This window comes from Chenopodium album, chromosome 12 (assembly GCF_948465745.1).
Source record: "Chenopodium album chromosome 12, dcCheAlbu1.1, whole genome shotgun sequence".
Classification (NCBI taxonomy): domain Eukaryota; kingdom Viridiplantae; phylum Streptophyta; class Magnoliopsida; order Caryophyllales; family Amaranthaceae; genus Chenopodium; species Chenopodium album.
Window position 1 is genome coordinate 51,343,025 of NC_137845.1, and position 8,618 is coordinate 51,351,642.

The window sequence follows — 8,618 nt, forward strand, 5'->3', positions numbered from 1 at the left end:
TGGCGCTTGCCCCAGCTCTCTAATGTAAGAAATACTCAATACACGAGAACGGTGAGTCAGTGACTAGCCACTTTTCCTGGCTGCATTTGCCATTTCATGAGAAGTAAAATTGGATCGATCCAAGAACTTTAATAAGAATAGATACAGATATGAAAAGATTATGGACTTAAATGACACATAGTTACTATTGAAACATCATAGCGAATTTGTTTCTAAGATGAACAAAAAATCACGAGCAAATACGATGATCAAACCTACCAAAGTGGGAAAATAAGTTGAACATCGGCAAGATTAACCTCAAAATACACTTAGCTATATTATGAATAAGATACAAATATGCCTTGAAAGCTAGATTGTTTATATGAATTGTATCCAATGTTTGAAATAGATTTATCAGTGCTCGAGGAAAGGAAGGCAGGAGGAAGAACACCCACAAATGCATCCTCACTGGTCACTTGCATTCTCGATTTGACCTCTCATTCGTTATCATCTGTAAGCTCTCACTCTTTATCATATTAAACCTTTTTTCCAATAATAAAATTGCTGGCATTAATCTGGTTTTCAGAGTTTTGGATATATTTTACAATTACATCTTTACCTATTATATTACTTCATATATATCATCTTACATATTATGTTATTTTATAAATTTGGATATATTTTACAATTACATCTTTACCTATTATATCACTTCATATATATCATCTTATATGAAAAATATATAAAGCATTAATATAATTGGGCTTCTGCCGTTATATATATATATATATATATATATATATATATATATATATATATATATATATATATATATATATATATATATATATATATATATATATATATATATATATATATATATATATATCATCTTACATACAGTATTATGTTATTTTATAAATAATTTCTTTACATATTATTATGTTATGTATAAACGTATTAGGAATTTTACAGTTCATTAGGTTTTGGATATATTTTACAATCATATCTTTACCTATAATATAACTTCATACATGTTATCTTTACATATATTAATTTATTTTATAAATTATCTTTACATATTACATTAATTTGTATAAACTGACAAGGATGAATTCTTGTATAAACATTTGTTTTTTGAGATACTTCAATTTTAATTATTGTTATTGTAAGATCCAACTTTTATAATAAGAAGAGTGCAGTAAAAATAATTTCAGATGTTAAACTTTATCACTGAGCTAAGAAAGCAAAATCTTTTATTTTATCTAGCATTAATTATAAACTTTGTTGACTTAAAATAGGACTACTAGACTTTCCAAAAGTTTTATTTTCCCTTAATCTTGGTTATGTTTCCCAATAGTGATTGGTTTCCTATTTTAATTTTACTAAAGTTTATCATAAATAATAGTCGAATCGAAACAATTTAACATCATCAAATCAATAGATTTCATAGAAAAAAAAAAAAAAAAAAAACATTACAAGAATCTTTATTATAAAACCCAAGTAGCCTATCGTAGTTCAAAATCAATGGCATCCAAAATTAGTTTAAGTGTCGTGCCCAAAAACGATTCGTTTGATGAAGAAAAATCAAGAATTATGGAGCTTCCAAAAGAATTGTTGACAGACATAATATGCAGACTTCCAATTAGTAGTCTCTATAATATGAAACTTTTATTGTTACACAATAAAGAGTTACATAGTATAATTTCAGACCCAAAGTTTCCTCAATTTTATCAAACGTACGATAATATTCATCCATGTAGTTTCATAGCGTATACACCGTCATTGAATAATAAAAGGATGTTCTTAGTTGAGTATGACTCCAATCGTAACGACTTCATTATAACCCGTCTTAACATGAAATTCATACCTGAATTTAGTAGAAAGGATATGAAGATGCAAAGCCTCCAAGTTTTGACTTCGTGCAACGGTTTGCTCCTTGTAAGGTTATGGTGGTTTGTTGACCATTATTTTTATAATGCTCATGCTGAGACGTTCATGTTCCTTGTAGATCCTATCAATTGTCGTTACCTCACGATTCCTCAAATTATTGGATTATCAACAACAAGGAGGTTAGTGGTTAATTGATACTCTTATCTCAATTCAATCTCGATCAAGTTAGTTGAATATAATTTCTTTTACAATTTTTAAAATTGTGTATAGTATATTGACCAAATCTATATCTATATCTATACTTCTATACTTAGTATTTAAAAAAGCAAACCAAAAAAAACATGTGTCATCATTTTATTACACTTCCCTATCTTCTTCTTCAACTCAACGTGCCACATGTCATTTTATATTTTTTATTTTTGATTATACTATTTTTCTTAACTCTTTCATTAAACACTTCATCTTCATCTCCCCTTTTTAATTCAACCTTTTTAATTACTCTCTTTGATTTTAGTCTCTCCATCTTTCTATTAAGTCTCATTTTAAATTAAAGTCCCAAAATTTTTATTTCTTTAATTATGTTTTTATTTACATAACACTCATAATTATTTATTGGTATTTTCTCACTCATCTCTCAATTCAATTTTCTATGAACAAGCCGTGCATTGCACGGGCCAGAAGGCTAGTTATTAAATAATTTTAACGTACAAACTTTTACATATGTTGTTTTCAAGACTACAAAAATAATTATGGCTCACATATTCTTAATACGTTCTTTTTTATTTGACCTGTTTTTTTATTACGCTTGTCGATATAAAACTTTAACGATTAATAACTTTCATTATCTATATAAGTAAAAATTATAAAAGTTATGTATTATAATTTTACTTATTAAGATAAATTAAAAAAAGATCCAACATGAATATATTTTTCCTTATTTTTTATTCATAAAAGATGGTCAAAAGAGGAATAATGATTAGTGTAAAAATCAAAGCGGGTCAAGTAAAAAAAACAGAGGAAGTAGTAATTATTTAAATTTTATTAGGTAGAAATTTTTTTTATAATTTTTACCAATTGAAAGTTAATTAATTGATTTTTACTTGCCACAGGTTAGGAAGGTATGAATTTGGTTACGTCCCTAAAATAGGAAAATATAAGGTGGTCAGATTTTGGGAGAAAAGCTATGATGTCCTCACAATAAACGACGACGACAAATTCGAATGTACAAATTGGAGAAGAAGAATTATTTCTCAAGATCATCCGTTATATCGTGAGTATACTATGAAGGAATATCCAGAGGTTTGGGAAGGTTCTTTGTATTTTCTTGTGGATAGAGACACTAAAATTCTAAAGCTAGACATGGAAAAGGAGGAACTTGAGTAGTCTCTACACCAAGTATCGTGCTCGATTCGGGTTTTTGCGGAGGGTTTTTAGGTGTGTTGGGAGAGTCTCTCTACATAGGTATAAAGAGGTTTGGCAAAGGTGTGGAAATTTGGATGATGGAAGAGTCTTGGAGAAAGGCGTTCGTGATAGGTAAATCTCAATGTAAGTTTAATTACCCATTTGAGATTATTCGAGTTTTTGATGATGGGAAGATATTGATCTACTCCCCTAATTCTAAAAAGTTATATCTTAATGATCCTAAAGATAAGAGTGAAGAAAAGTCTATTGAGATACAAGGAATGGATTTTATGGATGTTATCAATTTTGTGCCTAGTTTCCTGCCTTTAAAACATGTATAATGTATCATCTATATAGTGGTACTTAACGTTTGTAGGTTAATTTTCGAACTTATAAAAAATTTGATTTTGTACTATCTGGCAATTGTAATTTTGTTTATACGGAGTTATATCTACCTATTTTTTAAAAATAAAAAACAGTTATATTAATCTATTATTTGCTTAATAATAAGGTCTACGAAGTAGTAAAAACCTTGTTCCAAGAGAAAAAAAAATACAAAACCTTGAATCAAACCAATTAATTAAGCCATAAAACTAATGTTTGCTTAATAGAAGTAAAAACCTTGTTCCAAGAAAAATAAAACCCTGAATCAAATCAATTAACTAAGCCATGAATAATTCGAAACAAAACTATTCAACAACATTAAAAAAACGCCGTCTGTGGGGATCGAACCCACGACCACGTGGTTAAAAGCCACGCGCTCTACCACTGAGCTAAGACGGCTCAATCTTAATTGTTGTAACTAAACATATATTATAAACAGCTACTATCAATCTATCACTAAACAGCTAGACTTTCCAAAAGTTTTACTAGTAACTTTCCTTAAGTTAAATGTTTTCCAAATAAAGTTTTTATTCTTCAAATTTTTTTTGAATTTTTATTAGACTTTCCTAAAGTTTATGTTTCTTACGAATTTATTTATTTATTTATTTTTCTACAAAAGAAGAATATTATCATTAATAAATATCCATACGACATCTACAACAATAATAAAGATTTGTAAACCACAAATCTAGAGAAAATAGCATAACATTTACAATCAAAATCAAAACTAATTTGCATATCAGGCATAGCTCACACTCCACTGCTTCAGACTTGACGCGAGCAGTGATTTTCGATGTCTTTGCATCTTTCCAAGTAGAGACCTTCGCAATTTGCGCGGATGTTTTGATCGTAGAGTTGATGACGAACCCTAAACCCATGAATCCAAATCACCTTCTCAAAATATTATTAAAACCCTAAAAATAAAATTTTCATCCATAGATGAGAATTAAAATCCCAAAAAATTGGAAAAACCCAAAAAAAATTGGGACAGACTATCACAAACGGAGAGAACAAAACAAAGCAAAACAAATCAAATAACAAAAAGAAAATTAAATCAAAGAAAAAGGATCGAAAATAGTTCGAAAATTAGACTATTTTCGGCCTAAACGACCAAGAAAATTAAAACCCTATAGAGAGAGGAGAGTGAAGAGGGGGACGCGTTACAGAGTATTTTAATCTTTTTAGATTTATTTTTTATTTGCTATATTATTTGTAAGACTATATTATCTTTCTACTAAATCTATATCTATATCTGTACTTAGTATTTAAAACACAAACCACGAATCACTCGTATGTCACATGTCACCACAAATCATTCATATGTCACATGTCACCTTTCTTAATCTATTCTTTTTATAAATTCTTTCTAATATCAAATTTAAAATAAAAAAAATATATAATATAATGTCTTTATGCATTCCGTAACTTGTAAATTTAAGTAAAAAAGTGAAGTATTTCATTTTCACCATAATAAAATAAAGTTGAACTAATTAGTACATATTGATACACATATTATAGTACAATAAAAAATAGTCTTTTATTTACTAAACTTAAAATATAAGTTAAACAAATATGTCATTTCATATCCCACAATATTCATGTATATACACGTAACTAAATTCCTTCATCTCTCCTCTCTTCTAGGGTTTCCCCAAAATCTTGGCCGTTTAGGCTGGAAATAGTCTAATTTCTTCGGAAATTAGACTATTTCTGACCCTTTTCCCTAAATTTTCTTTAGTTTTGCAATTTAGGTTTCAATAAATCTACACGAGTAAGTGTAGATACGTCCGTCTCCCTATGGTGCAGTGTCTCCCTATAGTGGAGTCATTAGTTTTTGTTGGTTTAGTTGTTTGTTAATGTTTAGGGTTTGTTTGTGTTTTAGGGTTTATCAAAAAGGTAATCATCTTTTGCCTATTGTCAGTTCTTTGGTAAAGATTTGTTCAGGATCTCAACGGTTGTCAAGGTTTCAAATGCGTTCAAGCGAATCAGATGAAAATCATCCTTACGGCTACAACAAATCGTTAGACCATCTCTCTGAAAAGGTTGTATATTCCAGCGATGTGTGCGAGAGATGTACCACAGTGCAAGATTTTTCAACGATCGTAGCTTTGATTAAGGAAACCCTAATTTGATTCAATTTTATGTATTTGTTAATGTAGATTTCATTTGTAGATGCCGGATGGCTTTTTATTAATAAATTGATTGCTTTCAAAAAAAAAATTTCCTTCTTATCCCCCCATTCCATCCTCATTCTCCTTTTCTTTTAAGTTTTAACAGTAAACTTCATTTACCTCAATGGTCACGAAACAATTACTTTGTATTATACATCAAAAGTTTCCACTATTGAAAAAATACCTACGTATAAATTTAATCTAAGTAACAACCCATGCATCGAACGGGCCAAAATGCTAGTTCTAGGTGAAGAATAATGCAGGTTATTATCCTTTCATTAATGAAGGCAACTTCCTAACAATCTGATGGCAAAGTCTATCATTAAAAGATATTCCTTGGATATACAATCCTCTCCTACGACAAAGAATTTTTTTTTTAAGGTGAGAAGAAAGACTCTGACTGTACCTCAACCCTCACAATTTTTTTGGTCCGGAATTTGCATGTCAGACATTTTGAGAATGAGGGGGAAGGGTAAGGGATTCCCACCCTCAAAGTGTCTCTAGTGGGGATTGATCCCCCAACCTCAAGGAAATTATATTATTTGCAATGATTTGACATAAAATAGAGAGGAAAAATGTCCATCGTTGCAAATAATATGAAACAGAGGTAGTATATTAATTACACGTACCTCCGTTACGTTAGTTCCAACTTTGGGGTAATATTTGTGAGATATAAAATATTACAAAGTTGCAACTAATATGAAGCGGAAGTAATACAAGTTTTGTGCCCGGACGATGCCCAAATTGTTGATAAAATATTTTTAAAAATTTTTTTAGCTTGGATGTTGAATACGATCCTATAATCAATTTTTTTTTCTTTTTTTTCTTTTTTTTAAAAACAGCAACTAAACAAAAGACTAGTTCGAAAAGCTATGTAAATTAACCCTACACATATTGGCAATCTCATGGGCTTGTGTAATCTGGTCTCTTCCTACTTTCCAAATGATGCAGTTCATCAACAGCTTCCCTGATTGAATCAAATCTTGAATCGTCCAGAGCAGCCTGATTTCCCTTCTTCTCGGTTGTTGAATCAACTATATAAGAGCTAGCGAGTCTGTAAAAACAATTAGTCATTGGTACCCTTTCAGTCTCGCCCATTAGATAGCTTTTACACAAGCCAGAAGTTCCGCATGTAAAGAGGAAAGCGCTTTGCCAAAGGTGCCTCCACCTTCCAAAAAGATTGTCTGGTCAAAGGAGTAAGCCCAGCTCATGCCAGCATTCCCCGTATTCTTATGCCATGATCCATCCACCATTACGGTCACCTCTAGTCTGTCATCCCTAGGGGCAGTGAAACAGTCATCTTCACTGCCAATGCTAACTCTAACAAACCCGGCGGTGCACCATTATCCCCTCTCTCTTTAGATGTAAGTGAGGCTCTGTCCTCTACACTTTGCCAGACAGATAAATTCTGCATTGCAGTGGTGTAGTACCTGAATAAGTCTACCAAATACCCTCCCTTATTGTTAAATACCCTTTCATTCCTTGTTAACCAAAGGCTCCAAAGCACCCCCACTACAAGAAAAAGGTCTAATTCCGACGGAACGGTTCCGATGGACATGAAAATCCGTCGGAAAACACTTAATTTCCGAAGGAAATTTCCGACGAATTTGGAAAATCCGTCGGAAATTAAATTCCATCGAAAATTAAGTGTTTTCCGACGGATTATTCGGTCGGAAATTAAAGTTTCCGACGGAATATTATTAGTTTCCAACGAAATTTTGATTTTTTTTTTTTTAAAAAAAACCAGAACCCTAATAAACCCGCCCCTTTACCCTTACCCCTTCATTTCTCTCTCCTCCCTCATTCTTCCTGTTCTCCTTCTCCCTCCTCCCTCCTCTCTCCTCCTTTCTTCTTCTCCGCCCCTTCTTCTTTTTCGTTCTTCCTCCTCTTCATGTTCATGTCTTCTTCCTTCTTCCTTCTCTTCTTCGCCCCTTCTTCTTCTCCCTTTCCCCTTTCTTTTTCGTTTGTTCTTCATCAAACACACCATCAAACTAATTCGTGAAACCCTAATTAATTTTTTGAACAAAGTAAGGTTTTTCATGTCAAATTCGACCATGAAAACCCTAGATCTAGAGTTTTCATGGTCTAATTTGACCTTTAAAACTCAAATTCAAGCCAATTTCGAAGTGTTGTTAGTGAAATTCAAGGTATGTTCTTACTTTTTTTTTTTTTTTTATTTATGTTTTTATGGTTTTTGGTTGAGTTGCGGTGGCGGTGGTGGTGGGGGTTAGGGTGGAGTGGTTTCGATTGTGGGGTTAGGGTGGAGTGGTTTCGATTGTGGGGTTAGGGTGGAGTGGTTTCGATTGTGGGGTTAGGGTGGGTAGATCTGGGTTAGGTTGAGTTGCGGTGTCGTGTAGTGGTGGTTAGTGGTGGTGGGGGCTGCTGGTGGTGGGGGATTAGGGTTAGGGTCGTGCCAAGGGAGGGAGGTCAGTGGTGGTTCTTGGTGGGTAGGGGCTGGTGGTAGTGGGGGATTAGGGTTAGGGTCGTGCTGAAGGGAGGGAGGTTAGTTGGGGTTTAGATCGGGGCTGGTGGTGGTTAGGGTAGAGGTCTGATTGGGGTTTGGTGGTGGTGGTTGGAGGTTGAGAAACGTCGTGTCGGTGGTGGCGCGATGTTTTTTTTTTTTTAATTTGCTGACAGCAGTTTCCGACGGAAAATCCGTCGGAACTTCCCACGGATTTGTGTCCGTCGGACGTTTTCGACGGATTTTTCTGGTGCCGGAAAATGCCACTCGAGGAATGAATTCCGTCGGAAAAGGTGGTTTTTCCTACCAAGGCCTTTCCGACAACCACT

General features: G+C 32.8%; 1 non-coding gene across 1 annotated transcript; it reads right to left on the reverse strand.

The window, feature by feature from the left end:
- Nucleotides 1–3,984: 3,984 nt before the first annotated feature.
- On the reverse strand, nt 3,985–4,056 carry TRNAK-UUU (transfer RNA lysine (anticodon UUU)). The gene has a single exon. It is a non-coding gene; the product is annotated as a tRNA-Lys (tRNA).
- Between the last annotated feature and the right edge of the window lie 4,562 nt (nt 4,057–8,618).